We start from the raw sequence: 16,003 nt of genomic DNA, 5'->3' as shown, positions 1-16,003 counted from the left end.
ATTAGACAATATTTTTTTGAGAAACAAAGACCATCGTTCAATTCGTTAAATGGTATTTTCTCTCGAATTTCAATTAAAATTCTCCGAATTTATTTGCATTTAAGTGAACTGGATTTTTCGACCAATGAATCCAAACTTTCCAATTACTACATTTCGAAGAGATGCATTTTTCTTGCTTTATTTTGAAAATACTAGCATCAAGCAACTCTAACAATTTGGAAAATACTGTATTCTAATTATAAAAATATTATAAAAAAAAATTCAAAATAGTAATTACATAATTTTTTAAATCGATGTAATGCAAAGTAAAGAATTTTAAGTAGTAACAACCATAATGAGTCAGACGATGGCCAAAACAAAAATCATAAGATTTTTCATTATTTCTTGATGAATTTAGATTTCTTTTGTGAATTTCTTTATGTGTATGTGTATGTGTGAAAAAAAACGTAAGCAGATTTTACTGCCGTAAAAGTGGACGCTTGCAGCCCTGCATTATCGTCCAAACCTAAAATCGATACCGTGCTGGAGAAAAACGTCGGTGAATTTTCCAGAAGATAAATGGCCGCTCATTGGAAACCCTTCCACCTCTGGGCTCCTGCCTATTCTCCCCGAATCCTATTCACATCGTACTCCTCTTCCTCTCGTCCTTGTACAGATCCTCGTGATCCTGATACGCTCATGGTCTAAAGTTATTCGTTTGTTATATATCGACGATCGTACGGAGAATTCGACAAACGTAAAAATATTGACCATACCCAACAGTTCTTTGAGAGATAAAAAGTATAAATTTTTACCTTTTAATTAATGCTTTAATTAAGCTCGGCGAAATTTGTTGAAAATGCAACTCAGGACATTTTTTTTATTTCTCATATATATATATATATATTGAAGTGAAAATGTTCACTATGTGATTTATTTTCTACGAAAAAATATAAAATATATCTTAAACAATTTTGTATGTGATGTAAATCATTGAATAGTTTTAGTTATTTTATATTTTATAAAATGATTTATATAAAACGATTATTCGTGAAGAAATTCAAATCCTAGAAATGTTCACATTGTTCTTTCTTGAAAACTATAATTAATATTTTCAAACTATATCTCACTATCTCTTATTTGACATTTAAGTTACATGCCATGACTATTTTTTTTGAGTTTGACTATGAAATTTTTAATTAGAATTCTGAATTACCTAAAGAGGTACAACAGTTTCGTTATATCGGTATTTAGTCAAGATGTTAATTTTTTAAATCTTATAATTAGATTATTTATTTATTTTTACTTACATTTTCGATTTTAACGAGAAAATTTATTTTTTATTTTACCAAAAAAAAAATCCAAGCACGAGTTCATGAAGTTGTGTGCTTAAGTTAACAGCTTAAGAAGTAGCTAGTAAGAAGTCGTGGTTCCTTGCCCTCTGTGGCGTATTTATATCTAAAAGTGTAGCGTACGAATGCATTTGCGGTACGACGCTTGTTTCCCGGACCGTCATCACGACACGGTCTCGACTTTCTTCTTAGAGTAGATGGACCGATGATGTCGAAATAATGGATTGTCGTATATGTCTATTGTTAGACATTATTTTTTAACAACAAAAAATCATTCCCTCTATTATAATTTTCTTGAAATGATTTCGATGTAAATAATTTTTTTTTTTTTGCAAATAATGATTTGCCAAAGTGTCAGAAATAAAAAAAAAAATGATAAAATTTAAAGGTTAGAGAAATATTGATACAGGATGAGTAGAGTGAGTTGGAGTAAAATAAAGTGAATTTAGTTCGATCATAGTGGATTACGGGGGATAAGGAAGAAAGTGAGGAATAGCATGAGGATGGATGGGTATATGAAAATGGATGGAGGTAAATTTCTCAGTACGATGGTGAACGGAAATGCATTAGAGCGACTGAAAATGTTTCTGGTTTTCAAGATCGAGCTCCATAGGACGCTTAAGTATATATATATATTATACATTAAACTAGATGTCTCATATATGAAATGCATATGACATTTTAAAAAGTACTCGAATATTTGATGGAAAAATAAAAGTTTTTTTTAATAAATCTCTATTTTGGAATAATCCAAGAGAAAATGATATATTTTTCTTTAAAAAAAAAAATTGGTCCTTTAGAAAGAAAAATCATTTTTATTTCTTAGATGATAAGTTTTTAAAAACAGTAAAACATGTTTTCCATGGCAAGTCTTAGGATTAAAAATATTGTCATATATTTTTTAAATTTGCTATATGTATAGTAAAATTATTCTACACATCCAATATATGGGATTATAAATAATTCGATATTCGCGAAACATTAGTAGACCTATCACTTGCGATAAAAAATTCTTCCACCTGAGACTTCTTCATGGTTATGTTGCTAGAGTGGAAATTTTGATAAAAAAAAAAGAAAAAAGAACAGCATATACAGTAGAATGAAGAAGGGTTTTAAAATACAAAATTCAGCATGTTGGTGTCTTTCCTTGACAAAAAGAGGGGTGGAAGAGGGTGTAATAAGAAAGTGTGAAACGTGCAACGAATAAACCCACGGATTTGGACTCTTTTATATATATAGAGAGAGAGAGAGTATACCGCGGGGGCGGTGTGCTCTCTCTCGCCACCGTTAGAACAATTTTCAAACAGAGTCTTTGGTTCTTGGTGGTTTTATTTATTTATTTTTTTTTTTTATCGAGGGAGAAGTTTGTTGACCTTGCAAGCGCAAAACGCCAGGAATATAGTCGAGAGAAGACATGAAAGTGGGGTAGAGTAGACGCCGATGAAGAAGGAGGAGGAAGAGGAGGATGAGGAGTATAAGAGACGGTTGGTGAAGCAGAGGGTAAAGGGGGATGATGGTTGGTGGCTGCGGAGGAAACAGAGGTGGAAGAGTTGGAGTCGCACTGAGGGACGAGGGTGGTTGGTAATGGAGTGGGACGAATCGAAAGTTGAGAACTTGGCTTGCATGAAAACTTGCAACCAAACGAAATTCTTCTTTTTATAATATATATTTCTTTTTTTCACAATTTTTTTTATAACTATTTTGTACATTTCGATTTCAGGGTGTCCATAAATGATTTGTTTTACAATTATGAAATTTGTCAAAGAAGTAATTAAAAATATTTCAATTGTTATTTACCTTATAAAAAACTTATTAAATTGTTTGGTAAATTGTAAATATTCGATAATAATCAGCGTCTTTGGTAAAGAAGTTTGTTTTGTATAAAGTAGAGATCTGTAACAATATCTTCTTTGTTAAGTTTTCAAACGCAATAAAAGTATAAAAATACTTTAAGTTCTTGTATATATATATAAGTTAGGCAGACATTGTATCCGCGGTTATTGCTACCTTATTTTATGGGGTCGTTTCACTTCAAGGAAGCAACAAGTGCTGCTTTCTACAGCTGTGAATGTAACGATCTTACTATTCAGCATTTATATAGCGTCACATGGATATGAGTTACATCAAGTTACATGGTAATAAGGCCAAACCTTAAGAATTGATGCTGTATATATGAAAAGTTTAATGTGTTTCCTACTTTTACCCATGTAATTGAAAGTACCTTATATATTATTTATTTTTATAAAACTACTCTATTACAAATTGTACTATTTAAACTAATTACTGTATTTTTTATTAATTACAATTTAAATTAAAATTAGCATTATAATGTTTTAATTTTCGCGCTCAATGAAGAAATCTACTTTACCTACTCCGTATATATGCTGAAATGTTACTAACCTTACAAAAAGCTCCCTCTTTTACGTTTTCATTTGTTTTACTTTTCATTCCGTCACATTTTCTAATATATATTATTATTATTATTCTATTATTTTTTAATTTTAGTATTCTGATTTTTACTCAGAGAGAGTTTTTACCTTTAAGTGAAGTAATAATTGTATAATAACAGCAATAATATGATGATGTAATAACCTTAATAACGTTTCATTTCATTGATTATAAGGATAATAAATTTAAGGATATTATTCGTCATTGATAGTGTGTGTATCTGTGACACATTTATATTCAATGGGCAAGACTAGGACAAGGATTTCCAGGTTGAGTCTCTTGAATTTATATATTCCTTCCCTAAGGCAATGGGCTCCCCTAAGCACTTCTTCCCCCAAAGCATTTCAAACCGAGAGTACAATTCAAAGCCCATCTATTCAAAATGAACGAAGAACATATATATCTATTGAGTTTCATACATGGTAAAATTTGCCATAGAACCAGAAAACCATTTTTTTTTCTTATTTAACAAAAAAAGTTTCTTCATTCTTGAAGTATAAAAAAAAAATTACAAGTTAGGATCTTTTATATCTATTTCTTTTTAGAGAGTAGGAAAAACCATGATTTTTTTAAAAATGTTTTTTGACCATACAAAAAAGGAAATTGTAATAAATGAAAAAATTGCTTAATTAATATGAATTTACGTGAATTTGAAAAAAGTACGACGGATGCTTTTGAGTGTATAACTGGTCCCCTCCCTTTTCTTCCCGCTTGAAAACAAAAACCGCTCGCCGCCTCTGCGACAGCCCAAGTCTGGAGACCTAAAATTAAAAGCCTCTGTTCGGTACTTTGGTACGGTCTTAAAAGTGTATATGGAAGCGGGGTTAGGTTAGGATCCTGTATGCTTCGCGTGTCTGTGTCCCGTCTGCTGCTTCATGTTCACCCGCCTCTGCTGCTTGGCTCAAGTCTCGTAGAGTTTTTTCACTTCGCGATTCTCCCGGGACCTGTTTCGCCTGCCGCGTTGGTTCAAACCGAATTTAGAGTGTGTAACATAGCAGCGGAAAAAGGGATAACGTGTATATATATATAAAAGCACAAAACGAAATTCAACGTACAGAAACCCTTTATTCCTCACTTTCTATATAATACAAATTCAAATAAAATTTCAATTCTAAAAGAAAATTATAATTTTATTAATTTATCTTACACTCAATTGTAATTGTAATTGTTTTTGATGCAAGATCATCATAAATATAAAATCTAGAAAACTAAATCGTAAACACATTTTAATGTAATCAGTAAACTATGAGGTATACAAAAGCGTTGCATATTAAATTAATAACATAAAAGATTAAATTAATTTGATTTGGTATAAAAATGCATAAAATCTTAGGTGATATCCAAAAATTAGGATGTAGATAAATAATTTCAAACAGTCGGATAGTATCGAATAGGGTAAGATTTATAACCATCGTCTTCTCTTCGGTATGTAATTTTATTTATTTCCTTTTTTTGGTCTACTCATCACTATTTCGAAACAGTTGTGTGTGTATATATATATAACATATACCTCGATCTCGTTGCACGTTCGGGTGATTGCACGAGCTAACTACTTTGTAGGATAAGCGAGAGAGGAAACTTCAATGTGTATATGGTATGTGTGTAGAATTTTATTCATAAAGGTTTTTACACACCAATCAGGAAAAAAGGTAACTGTTGATAAGAGGGAGGAAATTAATTAAAACCTGACGTGCAGGAAATCCATAATAATTTAAAAAATTTTCTCTCTCTTGAAAAATAACTATATATATACATTGTTTATTGATTTCAGCATAAGGAAAATAAAAATAATATTTAATAAAAAAAAACTGTTTTTCAAATGAAAATAGAAATGATTTGATTTTACATTCATTTGGACTAATTTATTAATAATATATATTATTAAATATTTCAATGATAAAATGAGTGACTTTTTTCAATGACAAAATTGTTTTTCAAATTAGAATAATATTTGTTCTGTGTTGCTTTAGGAAACAGCAGGAATCGCGTGCACGCCACGTGTGTAAAAGCGTCCAAGTGTGTGCGTGCAACTACACCGTTTCTCATATAAGTAGATAGGCCGCGGATTACCCGCATACTATGGCAGTCCAGTGAAGCTGCAACACGGCCGGCGTCCTTGACAGGACCTTCAAGAATATCATCCTCTTGCGGGTCTTGCTTGGTTATCGAGCTCTCAACCGCAGTCTGTATATATATATATATGTATAAGTGCAGAATACTATATACATACAGTCTGTACCAACAATTTGCAACCTAACGAACAGCTAAAGAATTCAATGCCTACAGAATTCGCACAATGATCTCTTTTTCTCAATATATTATTCCACAAGGTAGGCATTATAAATCTAACGGCAGTCTTATTTTACTATTCCAAGAAATAGATTTACTTCGAATTAATAATATACAAAAAAAAATAATTATTATTTACAGTAACTTTAATATTGACGACCTTCTCCCATACTCCATCATTACTTTTTTTTATACAAATAATTGTACAAGTCTTTTATGTATATTATGAGATGAGAGTTGTCACTTGTCCCTCGGGAAATAATGCTGTGCTTACAAGAAACCGAATCGACAAAAAAAGTGTATCACGATGTCTGGTCATGTACACTTATGAGTAATATCAAGTAAATCGTGTGTAATGGAAAGTTGTAACTTGTCTTTATATTTTCTCCCAAAAACGACTGCTTTTGATAATTTTTAAGTCTGTCGTAAAAAGTGTTTCTTTTTGTACAAAGTTATCACTTGTCTTTTGTGTATATGATGTGAAAATTGTCACTTGTTCATCGAGAAACAATATATGCTACAAGAAACCAAACAGGCAAAAAAAGTGTATCGCGATAGCTGGTAATGAACAATGATTCTTATGGGCAAAATCTTCAAGTAAATCATCTGCGATAGAAAGTTGTCACAAGTGTATAAAGTCATCACTTGTCTATATATTTATTACAATTCACGAAGTGAGGCAGAGTTGTCACTTGTCTTTCTCCTTTGTCACAAAAACGATTGTCTGATGTGCTTTTTTTCGTACAGAGTCATCACTTGTCTTTTATATCATTATATAAAAATAATTACTGAAATAAAATTTAAAAAAATATTTAACTCTTCGAATTGCCTAAATATTCGTAAACAAATGAATATCTTTGTCTACGAAGTTTACATGCGGAACTGTGTATCGTAAAATTGATTCAAGTCTGTAGGGAGATTTTCTAACGCCCCATTGATTTTAACCGTTAGATTTTATTTAACAGTTCTACTTAATATATATATACATATAAATATATATTTATACTTAATGCATTTATGCATACGACGTAGTCGTGTTATTGAAGAATTGAACGAATGTCGTTTCGTATATAAATATATAAAGCAATGTCGACAAGAATGTAATGCTATTGAATTTTATTCGCAACAGGTAGTTATATCGCGGTTAATGAATGTTTCATTCACTGATTCTGGCTGTTAAATGCTAAAACGACTGAATGAGAGTCTCTCCTCTTTTACTATTGCCATCGAACAGTTCTGGTGGGTTGTCCACGATAACCGGTCAATGATCCGATACACTTTTTTTTTTGGACCAACAAGAATCATTTTTCACGAATTTAATGCCACACACACACAATAAAAGTGACTTTTTAAAGCTTTTTTATTTATTTTTAGATTTAAATTTTTCGCTGAACTTTAATTCTTTGTTTTTTCCAGAGACGTCTCTGGGATGAATTCAATAATATACAACTTATAATGGAAGATGCAGAATTGGAAAAAAATCACAATAATTAAAATGCGCTTGATTGCCGGATGTCTTAGGAGTGGTCACGTCTTCCGTGTAGGTAATTGCCGTGATTATGGGCGTGTCAGTACACACTGGAAACTGCGATAGGTAGATAGATTTAACCGTGCATGTGCGTGCAATAGCTTCAAGACACCAGAGCAACTTCGGTCCAACCGGAAACACTAACATTACTCTCGAGAGAGTAGCTACTCGATCAGCAGCTCGGGCATATACGCAGCATCATGATCCAGTAGCATTAGTATTTTTTTCTTAACAGTCATTGGTTGAAAGATGATAATTCCACGATGTTTCATACTATACCATAAACATATATATATACAGCCTTCTCTATATACTTAAAGTTCAATGAATCCTGACTTCCATCTAGTATGATAAAGGTGTTTCTCAAACATTTCCAATGAGATATTTTCCAGACTAACTATAATATTGGTATAATTATAAATTACTAATCGGTAAATGATGGTCCTAATCTTTTTTTCTGTTTCAGGTGCAGGATCATCAATAGAAGGTGCAGGAAGATCATATATAAATTTAGAAAACTAAATCGTAAACCTATTTTCATATCTGTAGTTTTAAATCATCGATAGAATTTGTTTATAGAATACTAAATCGTAAATAAATTTTCAGCAAACTATTTTTTCTACGATAAATCTCCTGTTAATGAATCAAAGTTGAAGTCATTCCCCCTACTCTCTATGATTGATAAGGAATGTCATATTCGTAAAACTGTAGATAAATTATTGAAGCGTACAAATTGCTTTCTTCATTCCTATTCATAGACAGCCATTTGATTTCATCTAATTGATTGGATCGATGGAATAGTTTCAAAGATGTCAGAACTGTGAATGTGATCGTTATCTTTGCTCTGATCGAGACTCTTGAATGGTTTTAATTTGTATCAGATCAGATTATCGGCCTTTCAACGATTCTTTGTGGTTCTCGACCAAATGCATGTATATATATATATTGGATGAAAATGACGTTGAACAAAAAAATTGAAACAAGAAATGGTGTGGCCGCTGTGGCTTCTGTTGTTCTGACACCAAAGATGCTGGCGAAGCAAACGAAACCGAGTACCGGTTTAAACCGGTTTCAAATATACTCGTATATACAATGTGATGGACAGTCGATTTCAAGAGATGTTCTTTACCTGCATTTTACACTTTGCATAAAAGAAAATAACTACTTTGTGTAATCTATTGTTTACGAATGCTCCCCTTTTTTTTGAAATGTTGCGATCGTTATTCTATGTTACTCTCTCCCATGTAATCATTATTGTGCCGCAAGTAATGCGCAAGTATGTAAATGGTACAAATTTAGTTCTGAAAATGAAGGGAAATTGTAGTTGCAACAGTGTAATGAAGGATTTTATTTTTTTTCTTTTTTCCTTAATTGACTCCATTAAAAATTTTTTTAATTTTGAATATTGAATCACGTGTGCCCGCATATATGTGTTTTTTAATAAGATAATCAAGATTTGTAAATTTTCCACCTTGATGAAGATTAATTAAAATTTTTTTTACTTTTTATTAGATTAGTATTGAAGAGGAATGAGATGTAAAATATTTTTGCCAATATAGAAATTCATGTGCAATTTTTAATTATTATTCTTTTATACACTTTTCTTTGCTATTAAGACCTGCGTACATATTTGGTGGTAAAATTTCAACGTGATTATAAATATTCATTTCTACGATTTTAAGAATGAGTCACAAAAACATTTCCGTGGAAATTCTCTTCTGAATTTCTCCACTAACGAGAAACACGATCGACTGCGGTTTCGAGCGTGCATATCTACCGCAATCTGTATATGGAGTTCTCCTTCTGAGTGTCAAAAGTAGATTGAGAAGTGGATCTGAGACTCGTTTATTCGAAACCTCTCTTGAGAGCAAAAAAAAAATTTTTAAAATACTTTCTTGATGGATTAAGCAATTTTAAATCTAATTTCAAACTAGAATGTACGTTTAAATATTACTTTTTTCTTCCAATGAACAAAAATAAAAATCACTGGCAAAAACATTCTTCTACATTTATATATTTCCTTCAAAATTGTGATCAAATAGAAAAATAAATTTTTGTAAATCACATTTTAGATAAGTACCGATTAAATTCAACGACCACAAAATATTTCCACATTTCAAATAAATATACATCAAATCCTACATAAAATTGAACTCGTTATTTGAAATTGCTAAGCATTCAAGTGTTAAACATTCAATTACACACATACATTTCATGTATATTTTACAAATTAAATAGCACAATAATAAACTCTTCTTGCATATATTATCATCAGTACAAGGCATTGAACTAAAAGTAATTTAAATTAAGTTTTATCAATAAGCTGAGAATTTTTTTTAACCTTTAATACGCTTTAATAAACAATTACTTTAAAAATATTGTAACTCAACATAGTGTATATTAAAAAAAAGAAATATAAAAAAAAGAAGAAAACTTTTCAGGACATTGTTGTAAAGTAAAGGAATTTATAAATAAACGCGCGAATTAATTTCACTCTGATAAGATTGATTTAATTATGCACATGAAATAATACAAAATTCGATGTTTATTTATGCGCATAATATTACATTGTACCGCAGTTGATTTGATATATTTTCATTTTTGTATATATTGTATATGTATATGTATAATATATATGTATTTATAATATATATAGTTGAGAGTTTAAGTTGTGGTTGGGCAAAGTTTACCAAATTAATATGATAATTGTTCAGCATTCAGGAACAACCACCTGTTAGATTGCGAACTAAGCGCATTGTGTCTAACTCTGTTATCCCTCCGTTGTCGCAGCTTCTGCTGTATACGCATTACATAAAATAAGGAAAACCATGATACGAGAAGGACAAATATATAATTTTCTGCTTATAAATTCGATTAAAGTTTTTTTTAAAATAAATGTTTCTTTTTTTTAATTCTCATCATATCGTTTTGGATTTATGATGTTTTTGAACTTAATTTTTGTTGGTGATGATTTTTTAGATTTCCACAAAAAAAAAGAAAAACGATGACAAAATAATATAGACAACGACGACGGTTACTGCGACAAAGAATACCATGACGACGGTTACCATAGCAAATGTTACTTTAACAATTGTTACCATACGACAACTGTTACTATGACGATGGGTACCACAGTTACCATAGCAACGGTAAATATGACGGTAGTTACCACATCAATGGTTACTATGACGACGGATACCATTACAACAATTGTCATAGTAACGGTTACCATGACGACGGTTACAATAACAACCTTTGCCATAAAAACGATGGATTTAATTTTAATTTAAGCATATATATCAATATATTAAATTATGTTTCAAGGTTATTTTTTTACAAGAAAAATATCTCAGCAGCCTTGTAAGAGGCTGTATTTGAGATGGTTTGATCCTATATCGTGTGTATGGAAAGATGCGTGTCCGTCAATGCATAATTATATATGCAATAGTATTTATATATATACATATATATATGTGCATGCTATACTAACGAACTCCGTGGCCAGGCCACTTGATAAATCCGCAGCCAAGATGTGGAACGGATAGAGCGACGCGATGAGAAGGGTTGGAACGTCAAGCAGATGGAGATGGTCCATGAGGAACGAAGGAAGCACACTGTTGAAGAAAGAGAGAGAGAGAGAAAGATGAAGATGAAGTGAGATGGCGTGATTAAGAAGAGGTGCGGGGTGATGAGGAAAGAAGCTGCTGCCTTTAAGATGCATGAGAAAGAGTGGGAACGAATGAGATAGAGAAATGTTTCGAGGATATGGGTTGTTGAGCTGTGTTGAGAGAGTAGAAAGGGCGGAAAGGGCGAGGTAGCCTGAGATAGCAAGTGTGGTGTGGTGTGGCACGACACGGTGCACTGCATCAGGCGAAACAGGGGTGACATGAGGGACGAGGTAGAAGAGATATTCTTGGCAGCAACGCGATGCAACAACTGTCCCCATCCGTCATCTAAGAAAGTGCCATGGTCATTCGACGAAATTCATTTTCATCATTTTCAATCTTAACATTTTATATTCTCCTAAATAAAATTCTTCTATCCAGTCTTCATTTACTAAAATATCATCATTATATTTACTAAATATAAATCTTAGATTAATACTAGCAAAAGACAATTACTACGCATGTTTTTAAAGCTAATGACAATTATTGCGTATGCTCCAAAGCTAAAATCAATTATTGCGCATGCTTCAAAGAAAGAAACGATTATTGCTCATGCGCAGATGTAATAGAAGACAGACTAAAGCTGCGCAGAGTAATTAATTAAAAAAAAGCTGCGCAATAGGAGACGTGACAAAAAATAATTACCCAGTAGCCACGCAGGATACATCTAATGGCGTTGATAACATTATCTTTACTTCTATTTGAAATAATAAATATTTAGATATCAGAAATGCTTTGAGCATGCAGCTAAGTGTAATTAATTGCATTCAATTAACTGTTATTAATTTCAGGAAGCTTTTAAAGTGAAAATTAAATGGCATTTCTTAACAAGATGCATATATTTTATTATGTCTAATTAATACAAACAAATATTAAAAAGTTACATTTTTAAAAATTATTTACTGTCATTGGAAAAATAAATAATCTTTGAAGATAATAAAGATAAAATATTTTTATCAAAATCGTTTAGAAAAAAATATGAATTCTTAACGTCAGTAACAAAATAATTTGACACAGAAACTAAAATTCGTTTACTTTAACTCTCGTTTCCATTGGAAAACATTTATTTGTGTTGAACACACACAAAATGTTGAACATAAACTCAGAGAATTATCTGCGCTTCAAGATAGAACTTTGAGTCTCTTATTATTTGCCTTAGATTCGAGAGTATCTACTAAAGTTATATAATATATAAAAAAGAAACTGTGGTACTTAAAAAAATAAGATGAATTAATATATCTTTTGTATCAATATACGTATTACAGTAATTAATTTTTTTTAATAGTTTTTTATATTCTTTCATAGAAACTAGTAAAGACAATATTGTCACGTAATAACAATTAGAAGAATTTAAAATAAATGAAGATATTGTACCTTAACAATTATTTCAATATGATTATAATTAAGAAGGGTGTATCATGAATGGAAAATAAGTTAATCAGTTATAGGAAAGTGTTTTTTTTTTCACAAAGAAGCTCGCGGAAAAGTCTCTTGTGATTGGTTGGTGGCACGTTACCGTCGCGTGCCTTTAAAAGCAGGAAGATGATTATACTTCTCACTAACGCGACTCTTCGGCTTACTTATTATTCCAAGCTGTTCATTCGCTCGACAGAGCGCGCACATCAGGAATGGAATCTTTTTACTGTATTATATATATATATATATATACATAAAGTTTGATGATGTCAGCAATATATGTAAATATTTGATTAAATGAAAAATTTCTAATTGTAAAATACAAGAATTTTATCTATAAAATATTTCCCATGTTAAAATTAGTAAATATCTTTAATATTTCAATTTTGAAACAATGTATACTGAAATATTTTTTAGTATTACAAAAGTACTAGAAATTTGAATCAAGGGACAAATAAATAAAATTTTAGCACACTTAAAGTAAAGTATAGATTATATCGTACTTTATTTTTAGTCTCTAAAGTTTTCTAAAGGCACTTTGCAAACGTTAGCGGGTGTGTCCAGTATCGTAGAGCACGATAAGCCGGTTTTTCAGAGAAGAAAGGAAATAAAACACGATATATATATATATATATATATTAAAAGTAAAAAAAAATTATTATTTTTATTTTCGAATTCAAAAATAAAAATATTAATTTTTTCCATAAGTGAAAATTTCTTTGATAAATAGTAAAAATATATTTAAATTTTCTGCGCGATGAGTTTAAACTATATATATATATATATGCAATTTTCAAACGTTTTCTCTAATGATCCGTATCCTGTAATTATTGAGTCAATCATTCTCATTTTTTTCAAAAAACCTATTGAATATATGTTAAACTTTGATTTTCTTCGTTTTTGAAACGCTTCTCTCTATAGAGAGAAGTGAAAATACTACATAATTCGGAGTTAGACGATTCAGGATAATTGTTGGTTGTTGATTTTAAAATAGTGTGTATATATATATATAGAAATGATTCGTGTCTGAGAAATGATTTAAAAATGCAGCTGCAAGTGTATAGTAGTTAGCTTTAAGGATAAAGATGTATATAAATATATATGATTGAAAATCGGCCATCTTTATTTTACACGTTGACTGTTTGCTACCTCTCTTCATGCTCTGTCAGAAGGTTCGTAGACCGGACATTTGCCGCTGTCCTTACCGCACTTATCTGAACTTGTTATATATTTATCTCTCTCACTCTCTTATGCTTAACAGAAGCTGGCCATTTACTGTGCTAAGATAGCTGTTTATAAGGATTGCTGCTTTACTTGTATTAAAACCAAGCCGCTCAATAACTTACGCCCAGAGGAGCAACTATGTTTTCAACTGACAAGAAATGTTAGTACAACGAGTATTTTTCATATATATATATATATATATATATATTGCCATTTTTCACTTTCTTTTTATTTCTCATTTTCCTCAACATTTAAAGATATAAGTTTCTATATAATGTGAGTAAAAGATATTTTCTTTAAAAAAAAAAGTTAATTTTATTATAAAATATTTAGGTGAATAAAATAATTATAAAAATTTGCGAAATTAAAAAAATAAAATTCTCAAAAAAGTAAACTGACCCAACCAGAAATTATCCTCATATGTAAAAAAAGCGACGATTACATACCAGAAATTCCATTCATATTCACGTTATATATCTCAATGACGTATATAATCATGTTTTTTCCTGGTTTTCATATAAAAATATTTGTTCTAAACGCAGATGAAAATAAATATTTAAATATATACTGTTCTCCAGAAACTTGTAAGAAATTTGTGATTTATTTGCTTCTTATAAATATAATAAATATCCAATCCAATAGAATAAAAAATCAGATAAAAAAGAAAACGTTTTTAGAAATATTTTTTTTTTGCTTATTGTAAAGTATGTAACTTTTTTTCAACTCTCACAATAGTCGTTTTTTTTGCCAAAAAGAAAAAGTTCAAAGAATTTTTTTTAAAGGTTTACACTTAAAAAAATTAATTAGATCTTTGTATGTTAAAAGTAAGGGGAAAAAAATGAGAAATTTTCTTAATTACCGGGATTTCAGAAAAATTTTGTAATTACAGGCAACTTTAATGAGGAAAAAGGAAATTAAAATGTGACTCTGTGGTCTGTGAGAAAAATTTTTTTTTTTTAATTATACAGGCAACGCATTTGGTTTCAAAGAATTTTTTGTCTTAGAAAAAAAACGTTATTTCTTAAGATTTGTATTTTGGCTATATATTAGTTTATCGAGAATTTTTAAAATTTTTCAAAATGGAAAATTTTTCATTTATTTAAAGTATTTCAATTTTTTTTATATATAGATTAGCCTGATGATGGATTTTATTTGTCTATGGATTTTAAAATTTAATAAATCATTAAAGAATAATTAAGGTTTTAGTTTTAATTTTATTTAAAAAAATATATATATATAATTTATATGATTGGCAAAAGCGCATAATTTACGTATTTCTCTTTTTTTTATTTTTTCAATTTAAGCATAATTTATAAATTAAATGTATAATTTAAATATTCTAAATCTAGCTGGAAAAACAGCTTCTTCGAAGTTGCACATGCCACGTATTGCTTGAGGCTCTCTTCTGTTCTGATACAACAGGATATGCGGAAGAATCGGGGACTACTGCGGTGCGCGCTCTATGAAAGCCTTCAAGCTCTATATATATGTGCGCTCTAATCTACACGATACATATATATATCCAGCATGGTGGCATAACCCTATATCCTCGTCGACTTGTAATAACACAACTCGAAGGAAAAAAGAAAACAAGAAAAAAAAACATCTCAAACTCATGGGGGCATACTCCACAAAAACTTGTCAGGCTCGTGGAGATTGCAATACAAATTATTAGCGCAACAATTTACATTCCAGAGAAAATGTTTAAACCCTAGCAATATATCCGTAGAAACATATAATTAAAACAGTAGCATCTACACTATTATTGCCGCAATTATCATATTATTATAAATTAGAGTTAACAATTTTTTTTCCATATTTATTTAATTTTTTTTTAAAGTTCACCATCCGTTAATTAAGATGCAAATCTTATCAAATTTTAAGTTTGATTTCTGTATTACCAACGGACGCTCAGAGTGGGGGAATGACGCCATCCCCCACTCTTCTCATGCAGCGCGCGCATAAATTCTCAACTGACCTTGAACTACCGTCAAAACAAAACTAATTAAAAAAATTATTCATAAATTTTTAATTACATAAGCTGATTTTCAATTGTATAATAAGATTATCTTTTTTATATAATAAAAAGGGACTAATGGATC

This window comes from Leptopilina boulardi, unplaced genomic scaffold (genome assembly GCF_019393585.1).
Source record: "Leptopilina boulardi isolate dan_hultmark-lab unplaced genomic scaffold, ZJU_Lbou_2.1 LbouV2_202, whole genome shotgun sequence".
NCBI lineage: Eukaryota > Metazoa > Arthropoda > Insecta > Hymenoptera > Figitidae > Leptopilina > Leptopilina boulardi.
Note: the sequence above shows the minus strand (reverse complement) of the source record.